Raw genomic sequence first — 25,506 nt, forward strand, 5'->3', positions numbered from 1 at the left:
TGGCTGTGCAGAGTGGTGAAAAGATCCCAGGGGACAGACCTGGTTTTAAATTCTGGGTTTAAATTCTGTCTCTGCCACTTAATGCGTGGTGTCCTTGGGTAAATACTTCACTTTTCAGAGCCCAGGTTTTTTTTTTGAAAAATTTTTAGTGTTTATTTTATTTTTGAGAGAGAGAGAGCGCACGCATGCACAAGTGGGGGAGGAGCAGAGAGAGAGGGAGACACAGAATCGGAAGCAGGCTCCAGGCTCTGGGCTGACAGCTCAGAGCCCAACTTGGGGCTCAAACTCACAAGCTCTGAGGTCGGTCATGACCTGAGCTGAAGTCAGATGCTTAACTGACTGAGCCACCCAGGCGCCCCTCAGAGCCCAGTTTTCTTAACTGTAAAATGGAACGGTAACATCTACCATGTGGGATAATGACAAGCTTAGAGGTAAGTATGCAAAGCCCCTCCCATTGTACCTGGCACTCATGACATGGTGATTATTAGGGTTTTACCATTGCTATTGGCTTGCTATTTGAACTTGTGTGTCTCCTACCTTCTCTGAACTTTGTTTCCCCCGATCTGTAATGAGAGGGCCGATCGGACAATCTTTACGTGCTACAGCTGATCTAAACTTCTGTGATTCTTATGGAGGCATACCCTTCCCACGGCCTCTTGGCACTCACCAGATCTTCACACACACCCAAGCCTTTCTAACTCAACACCTGCAACTCTGCACCCCCCCCCCCCCCCCCCCGGCTTTCTCTGGCTACAGGAGCAAACTTGGCCTGCATATGGGGATGGCCAGAAAAGTCAGGGAGTTAATGCCCCAGGAGGAGCCCTCAACCACCAATGGATGGGAGCCGGTGGCCAAATACCCTAACTTCCTCACTCTGGGGTGGGGCAACTTGGAGGCCTTTCTATATTATGCTTCCTGTCGGAGCCCAGCTGGAGGAAGCCCCACTCACTCACAGTGGTAATGCGCTCAGAAATGCTCCCTGAGCTGGCTTCCTTCGCTTCCCTGAGTCATGTCCCTACCTGTTGGCAGTGTTTCCTGGGATCACCTACCAAGTAAACGATGAACTCAGCTCTGGGGCTTGGCATCTTCCCTCAGTGGTCCTGGCAGGTAGCCATCAACCAGCACCAGAGGCTCTGAGGGGCCACAAGCCTGGGTGGGAACCAAATCTTGTTCCTTTTCCAAAGATCAAGTCCAAAGGTCAAGTGTTCTGGGAGCTCTGAGGAGTCAGACATCTGGATGGTCTTGGTGCCAGGACCCTTCGAGATGTGTCCTGGATGAGTGAACGGAGCTGCTGGGTGCAGGCATGAATGGGTGCATGAATGAATGAATGAATGAAATATGCCTCTGGGTCTCCTTCCTCATCACTGCTACTCTAGGCTTATTAAGGCCTGGCAATGGTCTAGCGCAAAGGATAGAGTAGCATGAACAGGGAAATGGTGATTCACAGTCAAAGTATTAATGAGTCCAGATATCATGAGACCATCTGTCCAGGTCGCAAAGCACCTTCCCATCCATAGTCTTACTTGATATTCCCAGTGACCTGATCAGGAAAGTTTCACTGTTATTCCTCGGATTACGATTTATAGCATCATTATTATTTATCTCCTTTGACTGTGGGATGTGCCCCACTCTGGGGCCCCAGCAGACATGAGTAATCAATCAGGCTGTTCTCGCCCACTGAGCCTCTTGGTGTCCTCAGAACCCTTCTTGAGCTAGTACTGTAGGCAGTAACTACCAATCAATCACAGTTGGCATGAAAGCTGAAACCCATTTTGCTTCCCTGGCCAGCAACTTTGCTCACAACAATAAATTCTTATTAAATTAAAATGAAAGGCTCAAGGAGCAAGAGGCAAAGTAGGCTCAGGACCTGGGTACCCTGATGCCCACCTGGACGAGTGCTTTCCGTGCAGATACTGGTTAGAAAGCTGCTTCATTGAACACTTCCCTCATTTTTCTGACCTAACGAGACAGCCCCAGACGCTGTGACAGGGACACACGCACACACACAGTTTGGGGATCGGCCAGTTACTCCCGCCAGTTACTCCCGCCAGGTACACCAGCTTCTGAAACCATGCGGTGGGACTAGAGACTGTGAGGAGACTCTGCATTGTAATGAATTAATCACTCATAACAAAGACTCAAGTTTACTCTTATCTCTAAACAGGGACATGCTTTTGAGTAGCAAATTGGAAATTTTCATTTGCATCACTGCAAAAGCATGAATTTTCGCTTGTTTCCTCATTTCCCAGGCAGAAAGTGTTCCTCCGGAGAACCCAGGACCAGCATGGGAAGGCACCTACCTCAGGGGTCCCTGCCGGCTGGGGTGGGGAGAGGCCTCGCTGGGTGGGTCACTGCGGGGCCCGGAGACCTGGCGCACCCCCTGCCACCCCCTGAAACCTCCGTCTCTGCATCTGGAGAATACAAGTGCCCAGCTCTGTCTGGCCACCCCTGTGCCAGACAAATAACTTGGGTAAATGACTTTGCTTCTCGGGCCAGTTTTCTCATTTAGAAGAGGGAAACAAGGACATTTTCTTTGACAAGATGGAGAGGGAATTACACTCGATGTGTATGAGAAAACGCCATCTGGGAGGCAGAGTAGAACTGAGTCCACTCCTCAGGACCATTGTTGGCCCCTGTGGCCACTGAGCACTTGAAATGTTGCTAATGTGCTGACATACTGTATTTTAAGTTGTATTTAACTGAAATGAATTTAAATTTAGGAAGCCAAACGTGGCTAGTGTCAACTCGGGTGGTGGATTTGGCAGATCTAAACATACAGAACTGATCTCAGGAAGTAAATCTCTCCTCCATCCCTCTCCAAAGTCACCCTATAACACTGACCGGTCACTGTGCATGAGTTCAGAAGCCAGCTTAGTTACCAAGAGCCTTAGAGAGGGACCAAGCCAAATCTGCTATTAAAAAAAAAAAAAGTTTATTTTTTTATTTTGAGAGGGAGAGAGAGGACGAGCAGGGGAGCGGCAGAGAGAGAGAGGGAGAGAGAGACTCCCAAGCAGGCTCTATGCTGTCAGTGCAGAGCCTGATGCAGGGCTTGAACTTACAAACCGTGAGAGCATGACCTGAGCTGAAATCAAGAGTGGAATGCTTAACTGACTGAACCACTCAGATGCCCCTCTGCAATTAAAAAAAAATTTTTTTTTTAATGTTTATTTTTATTTTTGAGACAGAGACAGAGCACAAGCAGGGGAGGGGTGGAGGGAGACACAGAATCCAAAGCAGACTCCAGGATCTGAGCCGGCAACACAGAGCCTGACGCGAGGCTCGAACCCACGAACCCGCGAGATCATCACCTGAGCTGAAGTCAGAAGATTAACCAACTAGGCCATCCTGGCACCCCTCTGCAATTTTTTATATAGAAAAACCAAGAAGAGCGCCTGGGTGGTTCAGTGGGTTGAGTGTCTGATTCTTCATTTCAGCTCAGGTCCTGATCACAGGGTCATGGGATTGAGCCCTGAGTCAGGCTTTATGCTCAGTGTGGAACCTGCTTAAGATTCTCTCCTTCTCTCTCTCCCTCTTTCTCTCTCTCTCTCTCCCTGTGCCCCCTTTCCCATTCATGTTCTCTCTCTTTTTCTCTAAAATTAAAACAAAAACAAAAACAAAAAACAAACCAAGACCCAGAGAAGGTGTCATGACTTATCCAGTGACACATGACCCAGGTCCCCTGATTCCTGGTAGAGTGCTTTTTCCATCAGCAGGGAGGGTCCCCCCAGTCATGGTAGGCTGATTCTCCCTCTCCTTGGGGACAGGCTCAGAGGTGATCTGCAGGATGGTCTCGAATGGACACCACTCTAGTTACTGTTAAAATTCTGAAATGCTCATTTCTGGCACAAGAGCCCCTGTGGCAGACTAGTATTTGGATTTTTGTTCTTTCCCATTGCCAAGAGGGTCCCACAAAGTAGCCACAGATCCCCCTCACCCCAAAGGGAAAATACGTCAGGCTAAGGCATTTTTCTACGGCCTGGGAACCTGAGAGTCCAACTGATGAAAATTCAGCCAACCTGGCCCCAGACAGGCAAAGCCCTGACTTTTATCTCCTTTCCTTACAACTTCATGGAGGCCCTCGGGGTGAATCTGGTCCCCTAACGTCCCAACCAAAGCACATGGTAGGAGATCATGAAGATTAAGGGAGATGTTTCAGCAGAGCCCAAAAGAGAAATGGATTAATTGCGATACTATCTTATCAAAACTGGAGGCCGAGTAGCCCGTCTTAAAGCAGAACCATTCCCAGGGAGGGGATTGCCCCTAAAAATCACATGTGGATTATCTAATCCAAGAGGGGTTAAGTACTTAATGCAAGACACTGCTCAGGTACTATCAGAGCATTTCCTGCTTCTTTCTGGAAACACAAACCCGGCGCTGTAGAAAGAAAATGCGCTGTGTTCCTCCGGGGACAGCCTCACTCTCAACCCCAGGGAGTTGGTGGGAGAAGTGGACCCTATGAATCAGAAGGTTTGCTTGAGTGCATCACCACGCAGTGCTGGACACCTTGCCTCACCTCCCTGGGCCTCAGTCTGCCGTTCGTAAATACAGTAAGATCTAGGAAGCCCTCTTAGCACCATGACCTCCCCTCCCGCCGAGGCCCTTAGCACCTGCTCCAGGGCTCCTGGCTCCTGGAGCTGCCCACTTTCCTGACTATGCCATGTGGTTCCATTCCTCAGGGCTCAATACCAGCTCAAAGTCTCTCGTTGGTTTTCTTGGTTCTTATCTGTTTCCTCTCCTGGAGGCCGGCTCTTCAAAGTTGCGCGCTTTGCTCACTGATGTATTGAGGTGTCCCCAGCCATAGATCAGTGGCTGGCACATAGTAACTGCTCAACATTTGTTGAGTGCTCATCTGTTGAATGCTCGGAATGGATCGCTGACCTAAATGTAAGAGCTAACACGATAAACCTTTTAGAAGAAAAGATAGTAAATTTTCGTGACTGTGGGCTAGGTAGTGGTTTTCCTAGAAACGAGACCAGGGGCACAAGCGACAAAAGAAAAAGAGGTAAATTGGATAATATTAAGATTAAAAATTTTTGAGCTTCAAGGGCCATCACCAAGAAAGTGGAAAGGGTAGGGGGGCCTGGGTGGCTCCGTTGGTTAAGTGTCTGACTTCAGCTCAGGTTGTGATCTCATGGTTTGTGAGATCTCCACACAGAGCCTGCTTTGGATCCTCTGTCTCCCTCTTTCTCTGTCCCTCCCCTGCTCACACGCTCTCCATCTCAAAACTAAGTAAACTTAAAAAAAAAGAAAAAGAAAGAGAAAAGAGTAGGGGCGCCTGGTTGGTCAGGAATTTAAGTGTCCAACTTTCGATTTCAGCTCAGGTCATGATCCCAGGGTCATGAGATAGAGCTCTGTGTCTGGTTCCATGCTGTGAGTGGAGCCTGCTTGAAATTCTCTCTCTCTCTCTCTCTCTCTCTCTCTCTCTCTCTCAAAAATAACCATTTTTTTTTTTACAAAGTAAAAAAACAAAAACAAAACCATGGGACAGCAAGGGCTTCCAGGAAGAGGTGATGTGTAAGCTGAGGCCGGTGGGATGAGGAGAAGGGAGGGAGGTGAAGGTTGGGTGGAGGGTGGGGGTCACGGAGAAGGAGGCATAGAGAATGAGTGCTTTAGAATCAGAGAGCACCTGACAAAGGTCCTGAAGAGGGAAGAATGAATCGTGGAACAGCCAGCAGCCGAAGGAAGGGCAGCGTGGCTGGAACGAAGCAGGAGAGGCAGGAATCGGGTGTGGCCAGGAATCACCACCAGGGAAGATGAGGGAAGGAAATACGTTTCCATTCTGCCGGCAGAAAATGGAACCCCACCCTTCACTCCTGCTCCTAAACTCTTCATGTCCTTGGGGACTCGGACTGTGAGCACTCAGGGCGAGGATCCAGTTTTTAGGCTTGACTTAAAATACTAGCACCTGCTGGGGCGCCTGGGTGGCTCAGTCGGTTAAGCGTCCGACTTCGGCTCAGGTCATGATCTCACGGTTCACGGTTCGAGCCCCTCGTCAGGCTCTGTGCTGACAGCTCAGAGCCTGGAGCCTGCTTCAGATTCTGTGTCTCCCTCTCTCTCTGCCCCTCCCCTGCTCATGCTCTGTCTCAAAAAAAAAAAAAAAAAAAACCAAAAAAACATTAAAAAATATTAGCACCTGCTAAGTGCCAGACTAGCCCAGATTCCGAGATTAGGAGATCTACGCCCTGCCTCTGAACACCGATTTGCCACTTGCATTGGCAGAGGGAAGGGGAAAACAACCTCTCCTAAAATGCACAAGCCCGTGAGAAAGCACATGTGCTCAGGAGCGTATACGCGTGCTCGGGGACATGAGCACACTCAAGTGCACACACTCCCACGCCCACATGCACACATCACAGACTGTGTTAGTGCAAACACATACTCACATATGTACCAGACATATACATAGGTGTGGTAACACACACTCTCACCCTCCCCACGTACACGCGCAGACATGTGCCAGTGGACATGTGCACGCACACGTATGTATACACTCAGACGTCCAGAGTGGGGCAAGGATCCCTTTTGCTGCCTCTGGGAGCTCGGTAGCAGAGCCTGGGTTTCCCAGCTGCGAGCCCACCCCTCATCCCCCTGGCCTCCCCTTCTATCACTCTTCCCGGCTCTGATTTACTCACGTCAGCAAAATGTCTCTTTTAATAACAGTGTTGGCATTCCGCATTTTCTTCTAGGTGTTGCTGCAGACGGTCGGATGATTCATGCGCAGACACCGAGAGCGCGACATTCCTTTCCAACAGCTTGTCCCTTGCTTCCGTTCTCCCAACTTGGTGTCTCATCTATAAACTGTGGCGACACAGACATTCAGGAATTTGGTAACGCTGGGGCACATTTCGCCCCCCTCCTTCACCTCCAGTCCATCAGATGGCAAGGCCTCCTCTCCAGGGGTTCCCGCTCTCATAGGATCACCTTTCCGTACTTGACCACAGGACCTTTTATAAGTCTGGACTCCTTAATCCAGAGTACTGTGTTAGGACAAACTTCTAACCTCTCGCAGCCTACATTTTTAGCTCTGGGTAATGGAGGTGACACCTTCCTTCCTGCCAGGTGATGGAGAGAATTGAGTGGGGCCTTGCTCAGGGCACATGCCCAGTGCAGGGCCTGTGCGTGCTTAAAGGGACCGTGGCTCTCTTCCTCCTCAGTCCCCCTCTGGCAGGGTCAGTCCCAAGTGGAGACTCAAGACATAAGCAGAATGGCCATCCTTTCAAACAACGGTCTCTCATAATTGACATTTGTTCGGAGGAAGGATGGGGCCACCGGGGTGAGGGGCAAAGGAGACCCTTTGTTGGAAGCCCTTGGACTGTTGTGTCCAGGAATTCAGCTCTGACCCAAACTTGCGTATCTGACTCTTCAATACCATTACCACCCACTGGGAGGTGGTGATTGACCTTGCTCTTACTTGAGAATGTCCCTGGGGGGCGTCGTCCCCCACCTGCCTGGTTTATCAGAGGATTCCTTGTAAGCTGTCCCTAGAGTTTGTGTCTTTAGGACACCTCCTGGCTGGCCCATCTTTCTGGGCTGTGGAGCGAGCTTGGCAGGAACAGAGTCAGCCGCTTCTGGGAACAGGTAGGGATGGGGCAGACCCCCCCCCCCCCCCCCCCGGCCTCAATGATTTTGTCGTTTCTTATCTACAGTAAGGCTCTGCATCCCTTCCCTCCTCAAATGCCTCAAGGGCTGTCTGCTGCCCTCAGAATGGAGTCCCAATTCCTTACCTGGCATTCAAGGCCTCCCCTGTCCTGGGATCAGCTTGACATGAGATCTCCCTCTGCTCTTCTTCAGCCCCTGGAGGTTAACGACCTGGCCTGACTGTGTCTCTACTCATGCTGCAACCCCCCTCCCCCACTGGGCTCTTTTGGAGCCCCTCCACATCTCCTCCTCATCCGGACCACTGCAGTGCGTATGTCCCGACTTCGGAAGCCACTACTGTTTCTCTGAGGCTTTTCTGAGGCTGCCAGGGCCTACTCTGCATGCCAGGATGGGCAACAGGCTTGCTGAAAACTCACGCTCTCTCTCCCTCACCCCACCACTCCTGGTACCAGCCCCATAGCCCTCTATCAGTGAGGAAGAGCTGGTGTATAAATACCCCAGCTCTCTTGCCCTTACGTGGGATAAATTTAAGGCTGTGGGCTTCACTGCCTCTGTAGTTCCCCAGGGCGACTAAGCCCCAGTTACCCCCAGTGCACACAGGCATGTGTCACACCTTCCCTGGCTGCCTTGCTTGTTCACTTCCCCCTTTCCTACCAGTATCCCCCTCACCTCCCCAATAAGCTACCTGCATGCAAATCCTTGCCTCAGGATGTGCTTCTGGGGGACCCCAGACTAAGACAGTTCCCCACCTGGCACCCCTTCCTCTTGGCCAGCTCTGCACAAAAGACCCCAAGGCCAGTGACAGCCCCATCCAAGGGTGTGGGGAGTAAGAATAGCTATGACCAAGCAGCAGACACCGTCGTAAGCACTTTCTGTGAACTCAATCTTCTAATCCCCACAACGACCCTTCCAGGGGGCCCTATTATTACCATCCTCGGTCGTCGTACAGTTGAGGAAACTGAGGCTCAGAGGGCTAAGCAACGTGTCTCAGGCCCTAGCATGTAGTGGAATTAGAACCTTGTGCAGATAACGTGAATTTGTGGGGATAAACCCCGGGTGAGCATACAGACTGGTTAATGCCTGTGTCTGGTCCCTTATGTTACTTCTCCCTTTGTGATCTTGGACCAGCTCTAAGCTTTAAGGCTTAGCCCAGGGCCCAACGTGTCTTAGGGCTCAAAATCGTTCCTGAAATGACACCCACAAATCAAATCGCTTTTCGCCGTGCATGCCTCTCACAGTGCCCAGCTGGTCCCTTCATGGTCTTACCACATGCTGTATTTATTTTCATTTTGCTTTGCTGATTTGTTTCCTTTACAGTTTATCTGCTCCACGTGACAAGAAGGCACAGGAGAGCAGAATCCTTGTCTATGGTGATCTTCCTGTATCCTTAGCACCTACTGTGACACCTGGCAACTAGTAGGTGTTCACAATCTCTGTTAATGAATGAATCATGTGGCTATGTGAGGGTCTGGGCTGGGTTATCTTGTACGTGACCTGATTCATCTTCCTAGAATATGGCTCACGTTCAGCAGCCACCTTGCCCGGGTCACACGTGAATTAGTGGCAGAGGGCAGTTTCTGAATGGGGGCTTTATGTCCAGAATTTGCTTTCTGGAAGATACCCCCGGATTTCAGTTTTGTCAATCCAGGGGCCAGACTCCCAGGTTCTCAGCTGAAAAACAACAGCTGTGAAGACCAAATGAGATGCACGCTCGGGAGAGAGTCTTCGATTGGTAGACCGTGTATAAATTTCAATAATAATGGGCATGCTGCATTCATCAGACCTATCAATCATTACCCCCTATGCTGCTAAGACGTTTCTCAATGTCAGACACACGCCTTGCAGACACAGCCTCTGGAATCCAGTTGCACGGCCAAAGGCCCGTGGTCCCCGCCGTGGGCAGACCCCTTCCCCTTGTAAGCCTCAGTCTCCTTCTCTGCGGGGCGGGGGCTTTGCAGGGGACAGCCTTGCTCTGACTGCCCAGGTTTCAGAACTCGGAATGCCAACATGGTGCACAATGTACCACATCTTTTTGCCCTCTGTTCATCTGGTGCCACACACATTGCTGTGTGTCTAGTTGTGTCTCTCCTCTCCTAAAAATGCCCGCAATGGTTCCCTTTTTCCTGGAGAATGACACTCCAGTTCTTTACGGGGCACTTAAGACCCTGCTTGGCCTGGTCACCAAATCCCCTCTCAATCTCGCTCTTGCTCGGTGCCTGGCAAAGAGCCCACACCTCGGCCGGTGCTCAGACATAGGTGTGCTTTGTCTTCCTGCGCAGGAGTCTGGGGAGTCTTTGGGCACAAGGTGAAGTGTAAGTTGTTTCCTGATGGTAAACGTGGAGCATCTGGATGGGAAGACATTGCGATGACAAGAGACAAGGAGGACGTGTCAGGTCGAGGACATAGCAGACCAGAGGGACCGGCGGGTAAAAGGGAGGAGTGAAGTCAGGGAAGGGGAATCTCATGACTTGGCATTTTAGGAATCTACCCCATTAGTCCCTACAGGACTAGATACATACTGGTCTCATGCCACCTCTGAGATTTCATAGAAACATTCACTCTTCTGTGCCAGGCTCTTAGCCAGGCACTGGGGATGGAATGGAAAGGGCCATATCTAAACGATGAGCGATAGTTAAAGTCAGAAGAACTGTGTGCTAAGAAAAAGTGTAACAAACATTTGGTGGGCACCTGCTATGTGCTGGGCCCTCTGCATTCACCCCTCTCACCGTGGATCGTGTGTCCAAAGATCCTGCCACAATATCCCATCCCACGTGCTCTGTTGCAGGATGACGATACCATTTTTTCATCAAGAATCGGTGTGTGTTTCTCCTCCCCTTGAATCTGGGTTGACCCCACGAGCTTTGATACTAGGCTTTAGGAAATTGGGAGCACCTCCGCGTTCCTGTTTTACGCTCTCCTTGAGGGCCATCTATATCCGCCCACCAGAGACCACGCTGTGGGGAAGCCCGAGCTAGTCACAAGGGGAAGGGCCATGGAGGAGGGCCCCGATGAGACAGTCATGTCAGGGGAGCTGTCTTGGACCTTCTTGGACCTTCTAGTCCAGCCCAGCTACCAGCCAGGAGAATGACCCCAGAGGACATCTCAGGGAACAGGACCCCCCCAGGCCTGAATTCCTGACTCACAGAATCATGAGCAAAGAAAGTGCTTGTTTCAGAGGCCTCTTAAGTACTGGGATCATTTGCTAAGCTGCAACAGAGAACCCAAACGCCTCCTTCCTGCTCCTGACCGTCTCCAAGAGGCAGGTGTTATTGCCTCCCATTTACGGACAGGAAACAGGATGAGAGAGCGGAAATGACCAATCCAAGGAAGGACCAATCTAGGAAGTCAATGGCAGAAGCAGGACTCAAACCCAGGCCTCTGTGACCCAAAGACTCTGCCAGTTAGTCCCCTCAGTCATGGTGCCCTCAGAGAGCAGAGGACGGGGACCTTTCCCTCTGGGGAGGGGAGCTGGTGGGAGGAAGCCTTTTTCCCCTACTCTTTTGTACTTTTTCACTGTTGACTATTAACCTCCTCCGAAATGAACAAATAGAGGTAACATTTTCATTTAAAAGAAAAATAATTGTGGGGTGTGTGTACGTTAGGGTGGGAGCAGGTGAAATTAGAAGTCGTGGCGGGGAACAGAAGCATTAGGGCTGGTTTAGAATGGGGTGTTTCCCACTGGTTGTACATTGGGGTCCCCTGCAGAGCTTCAGAACCCCAGATGCCTGGGCCCCTCCCCCAGAGCACCGATTTAATTGGTCCGGAACTCTGCTTAGGCCTCAGGAGTTTGAAAACGCTGCCTGGGTGGTTTGCACGTGCAGCCCAGGGGACACCAGGATTCTGCTAGCAATGAAAGGCTAGGGTGGGGAGGGGTGGGCCATGCGGGGCTGAAGTGGATCATTTGTGTAGCAAAAAAAAAAAAAAAAAAAAAAGAAAGAAATGAAGAAAGAAAAAGAGTTGCTCCGGAGGCGTGGATGCTTACACAAAACAGAACACAACAAAACGGAGTGGCCCCGCCCTCCGCGCCCTGGTGTGTGCGAGATCTTGGCGTCCAAATTGTTCAATCTCAGAGGGAATTAATTTGAAGGATGGTACCAGTTAGGTTGGGCTATGGGGAGAGATGATAAGCCGCGCAAAATCCATCACTGCACGGGGCGCCTTCCCCGGGCTCAGGGTTGTAGGAGTCCCCAATCCGCAGCCCACCAAGGCTCGGGGGGGGGGGGTGTCCCCAGGCGGTGGCTCTGACTACCGATCCGGGAGGGTGTGCACACATGTTGATAAAGAAGCAGTCCCGAGACAAGAGGGGTAATAAAAAGCTGTGACTACGCATGGTGGTTTGGGGCAGCCACGGGGGGGGCGGGATTAGTCAGTGATGGGTACGTCTTCTACCATGATCCGCTTCTGGCAACACATCCGTTTGAGTTTCCAGAATAACAGAGGTCGCTTTTGGAAGAGTCTTTTTGAAGGCATCACACATCGAGACTCATGAGGTCCTAAAGCTTATGGCTCTAGGCTTTGAAGTAATAATTAACAGTAATCGTCGCCGTCGTCATGGATATCGCTTCCTGAGTGCTCAGCACGCCTCCAAGTCCTGATACGCGTCACTCGGGGCTCAAATGCCAGCTTTGCCGCTCGCCAGCTCTGTGCCCTGATATCCCAGCTGTCTTGTTGGCCAATAAGGACAGTGCTGCAGGTGAGGTGACCTTGGTGAGGGGTCTGCTTCACGCAGACACCGACCCTCCACAATTCATTGCGGGCCTAAGGGGCACTGCCTTTCACTGACCCTCATAACGTGGATTCAAAGTTTAAATTCAGCCTATTTACCAGCTTCCTTTCTTTAAAGCTCTGCTTTCAGCTTTCCTAAGATTTATTCATGGTTTAGTTTCAGATTTTCTATTCCCAACCTCTTAGGCAACTCTCAGGGTCTTGAAGTCATTCAGCGTCAATCTTATTACTGCCCGGCATAAATTGTCCAGCCCTCCATGACCCACGGAGCCTGCCGACTGCATGTGACATTTTAAATACTAACTTTGGGGTTCTTTTCTTAAAAGGACGAGGAATTAGGTTCAAATTGTGGCTCTTTAGAAATACATAAAACATAAGCTGGGCTTTTAATGCAAAAGTCACCTTCTCATAACCTCTGCCAGGCACGGCTGGGATAGGCCAATTGGATACCCTCCCTTTTTCAAAATCAACGGCAAATATTGGTTTACCCTTACCCAAGATGACCTCAGGCCCATTCTTGTTCCAGAAAAACCGTAGTAAGTGCTCAAATGCAAAACGGAGCCATGGCTGAGCCTGTGATTCGGGGTCATCCTGCCGAAGCTACTTAGGCAGGTGCACACTCTCCAATTACAGTGGACTTTTCTCACCAGAGTCCTTTGAGCAAAGGAAGGAACGTGGAGGTGTGGAATGTCAGGAATCTGGGGAGTCCTTGAAAGCAGGTACCTCCCTCACATGTTTATGTGTTCAGACTGAGCTGATCAAATCAGGAAATGGATGGACGGCTGGATGAACGTGGATTGTCACAAATTCACCATTCACCCAATCTGGTTCAGAAGGTTCCCCCCACAGAGTGGATCCTCTGGAGGATACAGGTCATCCGACTGTGTAGAAACACACACTGAAACTCTGGGTAGACAGAACCAGGAGAGGCACTGGTCTGGTGTTTTGGAGCATAGACCCTGAGGCCCGGCTGCCAGGCTATGGGAACTTGGGCAGATTATTGAACCCTTCAGTGTTTTATCTATAAAAAAAAAAAATAAAAGGAATAGAAATTATAATCCCTCCTTTGGAGAATTGTTGTGAGGATGAAATGAATTAATTTTTTTTAAATGATTAAAAAAAGCTGGCAATCTTGGGGAGCCTGGGTGGCTCAGTCTGTTGAGCGTCTGACTTCAGCTCAGGTCATGACCTCACAGTCTGTGAGTTCGAGCCCCATGTCAGGTTCTGTGCTGACAGCTCAGAGCCTGGAGCCTGCTTCCAATTCTGTGTCTCCCTCTCTCTCTGCCTCTCCCCCACTCATGCTCTGTCTCTCTCTGTCAAAAATGAATAAACATTAAAAAAATTAAAAAAAAAAAGAAGCTGGCAATCGAAAAAAATAATAAAGCCAAGGACAAGCAAAACCCTACTCTCAGGACCCTTCCTCGAGGCAACTTATTGCCGTTGAATCTTGGTAACCCTCTCACAGACGGGCCACAGTGAGTAAATTTTCCCTCCCTGTAAGAATTTTAATTTCAGTGGACAATCTTGATATCACCGGCTTCCCCTCCAAGCATACTGGAGAGCATAATGGCCACGATCATCACTGCAGAATTCATGGGCTGAAAGTTCTCCAGCTCCAAAAATGCCCCCTTCACCTGCTCATGGATGCTGGAAACCCCACTGAGTGTCTCTGTTCTCCTTCCATCTTTCGAGTATTCGCACACCAGCCACCCTCACTGTGAGTCCTCACAGAACCTGATTCTTCTGCTCTCTGATTCTCATTCCACTGATATTTACTCCTTCAGTTTCTCTCTTCCTTGTTTGGCTATGTGGTGGGGTTCATTTTATGTGTCAGCTGGACTGACACACAGGGAGCCCAGATATTTGGTCAAACATTATTCTGCTGTATCTTTGAGGGTGTTTCTAGAGGAGTATAACCTCTGAATTGGTAGACTGAATAGAGCAGATTGCTCTCCCTAATGTGGGTGGGCCTCATCCAATCAGTTGAAGGAATGAATAGAACAAGAAGGCTAAGCCCTCTTGAATAAAAGAGAGCTCCTCCTACCTGACTGATTGAGTTGAGGCATGGGATTTTTTTTTTTCCCTCTGCTTTTGGTCTCAAACTAAAACACTGATTTTTCTTAAGTCTTGAGCCTACTGGCTTGGCAATGGCCCTTACACCATTGGCTCTTCTGTGTCTCCAGCCTGCTGACTATACATCTTGGGACTTCTCAGTTTCCATATAATCACTTGAGCCAATTCCTTATAATAAATTTCTCTCTCTGTCTCTCCATATTTAGATCTCCTACTGGTTCTGTTTCTCCGGAGAGCCCTGATAATATAATACACCCTGTAAATTTAGTAAGAACAGGGAAATGGTTCTGTGCCTCAGTTTCCCCATCCTTAGAGCCTAGTGAAGGGCTGGCATTCAATCAATATTTGTTGAAGGAAGGAGAGTGAGTGAGAGTGAGAAGAAACCCCTATGGCAATGCTACACCTTTGAGCCCTTAGCCCTTCCAAACCCCATAGGGCAGCATTCACAGGATCTATGAAGTTAGTGACTTTGACCTTCAGATCTTTACTTACTTTCCTTTCAGCAACCTTCCCTCTGTTCTGGTAGATCCTTGGGCTCCCAGGTCCCAAATCTGTTCTCCAGTTGAGATCCACTGCACACATGAATCCACACAAATGTTTGAGTGATGAGGAGAAGGGTGCCTTGAAAGGGTGCAGAGCTAATGATGCATACAGAGCATTTCCCCTGGTGCTTGACATGTGGTAGGAACTCAACTGTTATTTGTGATTATTGAGACACATGGGAATTCTGACAGAAAGCATTCACCCCATTCTACAGAAGTGGCTGCTGAGGCCCAGAGGGGTAGAGAGGCTTGGTCAGGGTAGAGCTGGGATTCGAACCACCATCTGTGGGACTCTAAGCCGTATAGTTTTCCCAAAAGAGCTCTCACACTGATTGGGTCATTGTTCCCAAATCATTGCTTTTCCCCTTAAGAGAATTATACATCCTCCTGCTGGCCATGGTTTAATGGCGGGCACCTCCTCATCCCTGACTTTGGGTCTGGCCATATGACTTGGCTTGGCCAATGGGCTCTTAGCAGATGTGATGTGTGCAGAGGTCTTAAACGTGCTGGCCTGGTTTGGCCTCTTGTGCTCCTCTGATCCACCAAGGTAAGAACACACCCAGAACAGCTGCTGGTCCAAGGAACAGATTGAACCCAACTCAATGCCTGCAGCCAAGCCAGGCCAGCCTGAAACCTGGAGCACAGCCATACCAGTCATTCTACAGACTCGTGAACAAGAAAAGTAAATGCTTATTGTCATAAACCCCTGAGTTTTGGAATGGTTTGTTACGCAGCATTAGCATAGCAGGTGCTGACTGAGACATGTTCCCAAATGAGTATCTTTAAGAATGGAGGGGAAGGGGTGCCTGGGTGGCTCAGTCAGTTAAGCGTCCAACTCTTGATTTTGGCTCAGGTCATGGTCCCAGGGTCGTTGGGCTCTGCACTGAGCATGGAGTCTGCTTGAGATTCACTCTGTCTCTCTTTCTTTCCCTTCCCACATGCACGCACATGCGTGAGCTCTCTCTCTCAAAATAAAAAAAAAGAAGGAGAAGAATGGAGGGGAAGTGGAAAGAAACACAATGTTTGGGTCCCTGGAAAGAGTATAATGGACATTACTAATGTCCAGATGCCTTTTCCCCTTGGCACACAGGAAAGTCCCCAGCCCTCTGGCAGTTGTCAGGGCCATGTAACTATTTCTGGCTTATGCGACATGGGTGCAAGTGCCACCTGGAAGTTTCGGGCCACAGCAGTGTAATTCCGTTGCAATTCCCTGGTCTCACTCCTCTGCCCCAGTGACCAGGGAGGGGACCTCACACTGACTGGGAGCCATGAGCTCGAAGTAGCGTCCCTTCACTGGGACCACAGTGGATTTTCATGAGCAAGAAATAAACTTTTGTAGTGTTAAGGGACAGAGCTTTAGGGATTGTTACTGTGTGACCCACAATCCTGGCTAATTCACAGAGAGAGCAAAAGACTATGGGAGGGGGGTATGGTTGCAACTTTCCCAGAACCCCAATTCCAGGTCTCCCCAGGGAGGGAGAAAGGCCTTGCCACAAGCTCACTCCAAGACCTGGGAGCGTCCCTCACCCCTCTTCCCCAGCTGGCTTAGCGGTCATTTGGGGGGGGGGGTCCAGCTGGCCCCTGCCTAGGAACTGTTGGTGCCTGGCCTGCTGCAAGTTGATATATTCAGCGGGAACTCAACCCGGGAGGGGCTGCTCTGGTGCCACAGGCAGGGACTCTGGGTGCGGGAGGTGTGACTTCATTGGCGTTCATGAGGCCTCTTTATGCAGGGAGCCGGGGAGCTGTGCTCATTGCAACACTTGACAAACCTGTAAATATTTATTTGGAGTCACTCATTGCCCGGCGTTTGCATGAAATCTGCATTGCCAAGACGCGTCCAGGAAACCGAACTCTTTAACAAGGCCGGTGTGGCCTGGGCCTGGCTGGCACCACCCTTCCTGCAGGCTCACTTCCCTCCTTTGTGAAGTTGGGATGGTGTCTCTGCCCTGCTCGTTCTTGGGCAGTGTTGCAGATAGAGAGACAATACCGTGTAAACTGCCAAGCTCCAGGTGCTGGGCTCTCAGACGCGAATACGGCCCAGGTCCTGTCCTGTTGTTGCAAGGGGGCCAAAGAAAGAGATGACCCACCACCCAGGGTAGGGGAGGGAGCTGTGGGGTGAGGAGGGATACAGAACTGTCTGTAGGGAGATCGGGGAGGACTTCCTGGAAGAGGGGTAGCTGTAATGGGTTCTGAGGGGCAGGTAGAATGTCAACAGGAAAAACGGGAGAATGCAGGCTTGCATTGATGTGTGCAGGGAGCAGCAAGGTCCACCGTGTCACAGGTGGCCAATAAATGAGCGGGCCCTCTTTGGGCCAAGTGACTCCCTAGACCAATCAGAGGTGACTGCACAAAGGAGCACTCAGGTCGATTCCCCAGTAGGGGTCGTGGGGGGAGAGGCTTGGCTGTTGGGTAGGGCAGCCCCAATGCAAGGCATGTTAATTTTCCCCTCACAAAGTGGTCTTGAGGATCTAGAGACCAGCCCGGATCCTGACCGTGAGAAGTGTTGGGAGAGCCTGGGCAATTCAGACCCCAAGGACAGAGACGTGACCAGACTCAGCAACCGAAGGGGCAAGATCAGCACTCCTGGCAGAGAGAAGACCCGGAAGGTGTCCTTAGCAGCAGAGTCTGGGGGTCCCTGAGGGCACGTGAAAACAAGTGGCTAGAAGGAGTGCAGACAAGAAGGGGTGTCGTCAGTCCCAGTGTTGAGTGGTCTGGGTTTTATTTTATTTTTAAATTATTTTCAATTTTACTGATTGAGAGAGAGAAAGAAAACACGGGCGCACGCATGCGCGGAGGAGGGCCGGTGGGAGAGGGAGAGAATCTTAAGCAGGTTCCCCGCTCAGTGTGAACCCCATGCAATCTCACAACAGTGAGCCGAAATCCAGAATCGGATGCTTAACCTACTGAGCCACCCAGGTGCCCCTAGAGAGCTGGATTTTAATCTCCGCTCTGCCAGAGACCTGCCGTGTGGACCTGCCTGGTCACTTAACTCTCTGTACCTCACCGCACCTCCAGTTACAAAGTGGATATAATATTACCTGCCTGACTTTCTCCTATGGCTGTTACTCACAATGTGCATTTAGCTTTTATGTCACTGATGAGATGTAGGGGTATGAAAGCCGAGGCCCAAATCACCATCTTATAGAGATGGAAACTCTGGGCAGAAGATAATGCTGTTTGAAGTATGCTACCTGAATCCACGCCACGTACAGAGTCCTGGGCCAGGCATGATGGCGGGCAAGGTGATCCATCTACCCTCTTGACTGTAGCCAAGAGGATCTTTCTATCGCGCACCTTGGATCCCGCCATTCCCCTGCCCGAAACCAGCAGGCTGGTAGAAACTTCCAGATGGACAAGTTAGAAATAACTTATCAAGAGCCTTGAAAAGGCAGGTGTGCAGGGTAAGAGCCCAGGTGTTGGAGTCAGTCACCTCTATTCGCAAAGCCCCCACAGATACTTCCCTGTGGCCCCATCGGGTCAGGTGGGCTCCCTGAGCCCCAATCACATTCCTCCCATAACATTCCTGCCCCATGGTTGCCTTGTAAAATTGTGAAATGTAAAAGATGTAAGGCAGAGCCTGTGTCTGGCTTACAGTGAGCTTGGGTAACTGGATACTCTCCTAATTATTAGCAGCAGCAGTGATAATATAACAAGGGGAAGACTGCTACATCTTAGCAGCTGGCAGCAAATCCCTCTCAGGGAAGGCACTGTCTTGTTTGGGAACGTGCCGTGTGAAGTCCACCCGGGGAGGAAGAGAGCCCGTGGGTGTGGACTGGGCAGGAGCCGGGGTGCCGGAGATGGGGGTGCTGCTCTGTTGGAGACTTGAGAGGCATCTGTGATTTTGATTCTGGGGGTTGGGAAAGGAGTAGGGGAGGGGGGACAGCGTGAGAGGGGAGGGTGCGCAGAGAGGGCAGCGGAGGAAGGTGCAGGCCACCCACAGTGGGAGCCTGACCGGGAGTCCCAGTGGGGAGGCCCTGGCTCCACTTTATATGTCCAGCTTTATGAGTGCTCCCCTGTCCCTCCCCCACCCTCCACTTCCTGCACTTCGGAAAGTCTACTGTGGTCATCTGTCCCATGGGGGGGAATCTAATGGGGCAGGGGGTGAAACTTTAAACAGGGACAGACTTTCACAACCCGGGGTGGGTGGTGAGGATCAGCAGAGGCAGCAGGGACGTCCTGGAATGTGCCGGAATCTTGAGCGGGCTCTGGTTATGTGCAGCTCCCTTCTCCCACCCCCTTTGCGGAATGAAGCCAAGTTTACCTTGAGGGGCAAGGGGATACTAGGCTAACATCTGGGCTCCACTGGTATGTTTGCGTCAAAGGCAATAATATCTACATTACTGAATCCTGGAATGTGCCAGGTGCCAAGCCAGGAACTCTGTATGCATCCTCCTACTTAATCCTCACCATCACCCTTGAGGAAGGCAAAGTTTAGAGTGAGTGTGGAAGGGGGACAGGCTCAAATGTCAGCAGAATGAGTCCAGAGCCACCCTTTCTGTCACTACAGTGAGCTGCAGGTGGTTCTGTGAACAAGGGGACAATGTTGCAGAAATCAAGAGCCAGGAACAGATGGAAGGGTGTGATTTTGTGTGTATCTGTGTAGATTTTTTATATGATAACATTTCCACCAGGAAAGGATGGGGCAGAACTGGGACCAACAGGCTAGTGGGAAAAAATGAAATCGGCTTATATCGCACACTAAAAAAAATCCCACATGCTTATAGCATTTGAATGTAAACGCATAAATCATAACAGTTGCATAATATGTGATCTTCACTGTGTAAGATCTTTCTAAACAGGTGCAAAGATGAAAATCATGAAAGGAAAAAGGTTGATATATATCTTTAAGTTTATTTATTTATTTTGAGAGAGAGAGAGAGAGAGCACAAGCAGGATGGGGGAGAGAGAGAGGGAGAGAGAATCCCAAGTGACGAACTCAATGCAGAACTCAAGCCCACAAACTTCGAGATGAAATCAAGGGTCGGCTGCTTAACCAACTGAGCCATCCAGGCACCCCAAAAGGTTGATATATTTAACTGAACAGAACTTCTAAAATTCCATAGGGCAGGAATACCTAAATGAATTTGAACGTGTAACAATACAGTAGCCAAAACATTTGCAATATACAACCAAGAGCAAAACGCCTTTGAAGATTAATAAGAATAAAAAAGTGGCACCTGGGTGGCTCAGTTAAGCACCTGACTGCATTTCAGCTCAAATCATGATCTCACAGTTCACTTGATCAAGTCCCCCATCGGGCTCTGTGCTGACAGCACAGAGCCTGCTTGGGATTCTCTCTCTCTCTTTCTCTCTCTCTCTCTCTGTGCCCTTCCCCACCTCAAAACAAACAAAATTCTTTAAATTTTTTTTAAAAAGAAGAAAGGGCCAGGGATATAAAAAGGCAGTCCAAAAAAGACAAGTGGCCAGTAATGAATAAAAATACTTACCTTTGCTAATAATAAAATAAATTCAGATTAAAATAACCATTTCTTCCCCCACCAATAGTCCAAAATGAAACAGACAGCTGTTCTGGGGAAAAATGAAAGATGAAGTGTCAAAAAGTTTAAGCCATGCTTGCCTGCAGCCAGTGAGGCTATTACTACACTTTTATGCAATAGAAATAATCATGGAGGTCTGCAACTATGCAGCCACAAAAATATACAGGGCAGCGTGTGTGTTTTATGAGAAAATAAGTGAAAACAAGCTGTCTAATAATAGGTCATTGGCAACATAACTTATAGAATATCCACACAGTGGGATAAATCCTTGACTGCTCTTAAAATTGATAGTGTGAATCTAGTATAACAACAAAGAAAGTTGTTCTAATTTTATCACCTAGATAAATAAAGCATATTACAAAATGCTGTTAAGTGTGACGCCATTTTGTAAAGATTTAAAAATCTACATGTAGAAATTTACAAAGGGAAAAAATATGGAAAATGTGTCCTGAGATACCAATGTATTTCCCCAGGAAATGAGATTTCTGGTGATTTCGAGTTTTTCCTTTTCGTTTGATTGTTTTGTTGCTTATCACGATTTTTTCCTCTAAAATATTTCATGTGCCTAAAAAAAAACCATATCTAGGCCAATCAACATAGTAAACAGATGATTTTGCAGGATGCAGACACAGTGGTATTTATAGGGAAATTCACAATTTTGAACAATGCTATTATCAAAAAAGAGAAAAGTAGCCAACTTTACATGCTAGAAAAAGAACCAAAACAACCCAAAGGAAAATAGTAAGAATAATGGAATAATAAAGATTAAAGTTGAATAAGAGAACAAAAAAAGGCATTGGCATTGATAAACAAAACCGAGAGCTCGATCTTTAAAAAGATTAATCAAGTATACAAACTTCTGGCAAATCTAATCAAAGGAAGACCGGACACACAAAATGAGAAAGGGGCGTAACCACTCAGATAAAAGAGATTAACACAGACAAAAAAATGCCGTGCAGCTTCATGGTCCTACAATAGAAACATCTTAATGAAAATGGCTCATTTCTGCAATACATAAATTACCACGGGACTCCAAAGACATACCTCGGTCACAGGACACACATCAGCCACAGGAAAGCCCAGGCGGAAAGCTTTCGGGTCAAATTGTTCTGAGAGCCAGCTTTCCTTTTCTCTTGACAAAATAAAAATTAATCAAATAAATAAATAGAAAGGGAAACTTCTGCCAGAAGCTGATTAAGTGCGTCAAGATTAGCCTCAAAATATTATTAGAATGCATCAGAGTTGCTGGGCGAAATGACATCATTTGACACAGGCTGCGATTTTCTTCCAAGCCACAAGCCAGCTCAGCCATTTCTGGGGGGCTGACTCCCCCAGGGCCTCTTAGTTCATGCCTGGCCTCTTTTTTGCTTGGGGAGGTATAAGACGTTGGAGTGTGCTCCCAGGCGAGGTTCGTGTGTCCAGGCACACCTAAGATCTGGTGAAGTTCCAGCCTTCAAAAGTAAGCCTTCTCCTCCTGAAAAGACCCTGTGTTGAGGACTGCTGATATAATTGGGCACCTTTGGTGTGAGGGTTTCATGCTTCATGATCACGAACTCCCCGTACAAGGAGTGCTGTGCTCTGAGAATCCCGACACATTTGTGGATGAGGGCAAAACTGAAGGGTGTGGGTGTTTTCTTGTACATTCTTTGCCCTGACATTCTCTAACTTAATCAGGGTCTACTATAAACATTAACAGATGTTCATAATCGTAACTGCAGAGTGAGTCTTAGGATATGTCTTTTTTTAAACATCTATTTATGGGAAACTATTGTAGACACCAAAACCCAATGATGGTGATCAGATGTTACCTAAGTGTGTTGACTGCTGCCCATCGCACTGTCCTTGCTGGAGAAAAAAAATTTAAGCTGTCATCAACCATTTTTATTTAACAAAGACTAATGCCAAAATATAGTACCAGAAAGGAAATCAAAGGGAAAACATGGTTAGAGTCTTCAGATATAAAATCTTCCCCCAACGTTCATCTCATTCTAGGCGCCCCGAGTTAAGGACCTTGGAACTTACTCTAGCCTTCCATTTCAGCTTCATCAGGAGCACCTGCATGGATCCACAGGGTGTGGGAGCTAATAGAGACTGTGAAGAGGGGGCCCCACTTGCAGATGAGAAGACAGAGTCTCATGGAGGTACAGAGAACCCCTCAACTCTTTGGTGAATTAACATAAATAACCATCTGGGGAACCCTTCCCACAGGCACTTTGTAAGTCTTAAGGTGTTTTAGTCAGGGTTCTCCGGGGAAACAGAACCAATAAGTGGTGTGTGTGTGTGTGTGTGTGTGTGATAGATATAGATATAGATGATATAGATATAGATATAGACATAGACATAGACATAGATATAGATATAGATAGATTTATTTTAAGGAATTGGCTCATGAGGTTATGGAGGCTGGCGTGTCCAAAATCTACAGAGCAGGTCACAGGTTAAAGCCGCAAGGAAGAGTTAATACTGAAGCTTGAGTCTGAAGACAGCCTGGAGGCAGAATTCTGTCTTCCTGGGATCTGTCTGTTTTTTCTTAAGGCCTTCAACTGATTTTATGAGGCCCACCCACATTATGGAGCGTAATTTGCTTTACTCAAAGTCTACTAATTTAAATGTTAATAATCTAGAGATGCCCAAGTGGTTCAGTCGGTTAAGTGTCCCAACTCTTGATTTCAGCTCAGGTCATGATCCCACGGTTCATGAGATCAGGCCCCAAGTCAGGCTCTACACTTACAGAGCAGAGCCTGCTTGGGATTCTCTCTCTCCCTCTCTCTGCCCCTCCCCCTGCTTGCACTCTCTCTCTCAAAATAAGTAAATAAGCATTTTTTAAAAATGTTAATCTCATCTAAAAAATACCATTACATACTCTATATGGAAAACCTAAAGGATTCCACCAAAAAACTGCTAGAACTGATCCATGAATTCAGCAAAGTCACAGGATATAAAATCAACGCACAGAAATCAGTTGCATTCCTATACACCAATAATGAAGCAACAGAAAGAGAAATCAAGGAATCTATCCCATTTACAATTGCACCAAAAACCATGAAATACCTAGGAATAAATCTAACCAAAGAAGTGAAAAATGTATACACTGAAAACTATAGAAAGCTTATGAAAGAAATTGAAGACACAAAAAAATGGAAAAAATATTCCACGCTTCTGGTTAGGAAGAACAAATATTGTTAAATGTTAATACTACCCAAAGCAATCTACATATTTAATGCAATATCTATCAAAGTAACAGGAGCATTCTTCACAGAGCTAGAGCAAACAATCCTAAATTTGTATGGAACCAGAAAAGAGCCCGAATAGCCAAAGCAATCTTGAAAAAGAAAACCAAAACAGGAGGCATCACAATCCCGGACTTCAAGCTATACTACAAAGCTGTAATCATCAAGACAGTATGGTACTGGCACAGAAACAGACACTCAGATCAATGGAACAGAATAGAGAACCCAGAAATGGACCCACAAACGTATGGCCAACTAATCTTTGACAAAGCAGGAAAGAACATCCAATGGAATAAAGACAGTCTCTTCAGCAAGTGGTGCTGGGAAAACTAGACAGCCATATGCAGAAGAATGAACCTGGACCACTTTCTTACACCATACACAAGAAGAAACTCAAAATGGATGAAAGACCTAAATGTAAGACAGGAAGCCATCAAAATCCTCGAGGAGAAAGCAGGCAAAAACCTCTTTGACCTTGGCCGCAGCACCTTCTTACTCAACACGTCTCCAGAGGCAAGGGAAACAAAAGCAAAAATGAACTATTGGGACCTCATCAAAATAAAAAGCTTCTGCGCAGCAAAGGAAACAATCAGCAAAACTAAAAGACAACCAATGGAATGGGAGAAGATATTTGCAAACAACATATCAGATAAAGGGTTAGTATCCAAAATCTATAGAGGACTTATCAAACTCAACACCCCCAAAATAAATAATCCAGTGAAGAAATGGGCAAAAGTCATGAATAGACACTTCTCCAAAGAAGACATCCAGATGGCCAACCGACACATGAAAAAATGCTCAACATCACTCATCATCAGGGAACTACGAATCAAAACCACAACGAGATACCTGTCAGAATGGCTAACATTAACAACTCAGGCAATAACAGATGTTGGCAAGGATGTGGAGAAAGAGGATCTCTTTTGCACTACTGGTGGGAATGCAAGCTGGTGCAGCCTCTCTGGAAAACAGTATGGAGGTTCCTCAAAAAATTAAAAATAGAACTACCCTATGACCCAGCAATTGCACTAGTAGGCATTTATTCAAGGGATAGAGGTGTGCTGTTCCGAAGGGACACATAGACCCCAATGTTTATAGCAGCACTATCACCAATAGCCAAAGTATGGAAAGAGTCCAACTGTCCATCGATGGATGAATGGATAAAGAAGATGCGGTATATACGTATATACCATATATATATATGGTATATACACATATATATCATCACATATGATGAAGTATTACTTGGCAATCAAAAAGAATGAAATCTTGCCATTTGCAACTATGTGGATGGAACTGAAGGGTATTATCCTAAGCGAAATTAGTCAGAGAAAGACAAATATATGACTTCACTCATATGAGGACTTTAAGACACAGAACAGATGAACACAGGGAAAGGAAGCAAAAATTATATGAAAACAGGGAGGGGGACAAAACATAAGAGACTCTTAAATATAGAGAACAAACAGAGGGTTATTGGAGGGGGTGTGGGAGGGGCTTAAGGAATGGGTAAGGGACTTAAGGAATCTACTCCTGAAATTGTTGCACCATGTGCTAACTTGGATGTAAATTATAAAAAAATAAATAAGTTATTGGATTAACAATTAATTAATAAAAAAAAAAAGAAATGAAGACCTGAAAAAAAATGCCATCACAACAATGTTCAGACTAGTGTTTGACCAACCATCTGGGTGCCATGGCCAAGTTGACACGTGAGATTAACCATCCCACTGGAGAACAGATTCTGAGTGGAAGAGGCTGATGCAGATGGTTTATAGGGGAGTGCTCTTGGAGACAAAGCGTTGGGGAATGAGGAAAATAGCACAAAGCAGAGAGAAA

This window comes from Prionailurus bengalensis, chromosome D4, assembly GCF_016509475.1.
Source record: "Prionailurus bengalensis isolate Pbe53 chromosome D4, Fcat_Pben_1.1_paternal_pri, whole genome shotgun sequence".
NCBI lineage: Eukaryota > Metazoa > Chordata > Mammalia > Carnivora > Felidae > Prionailurus > Prionailurus bengalensis.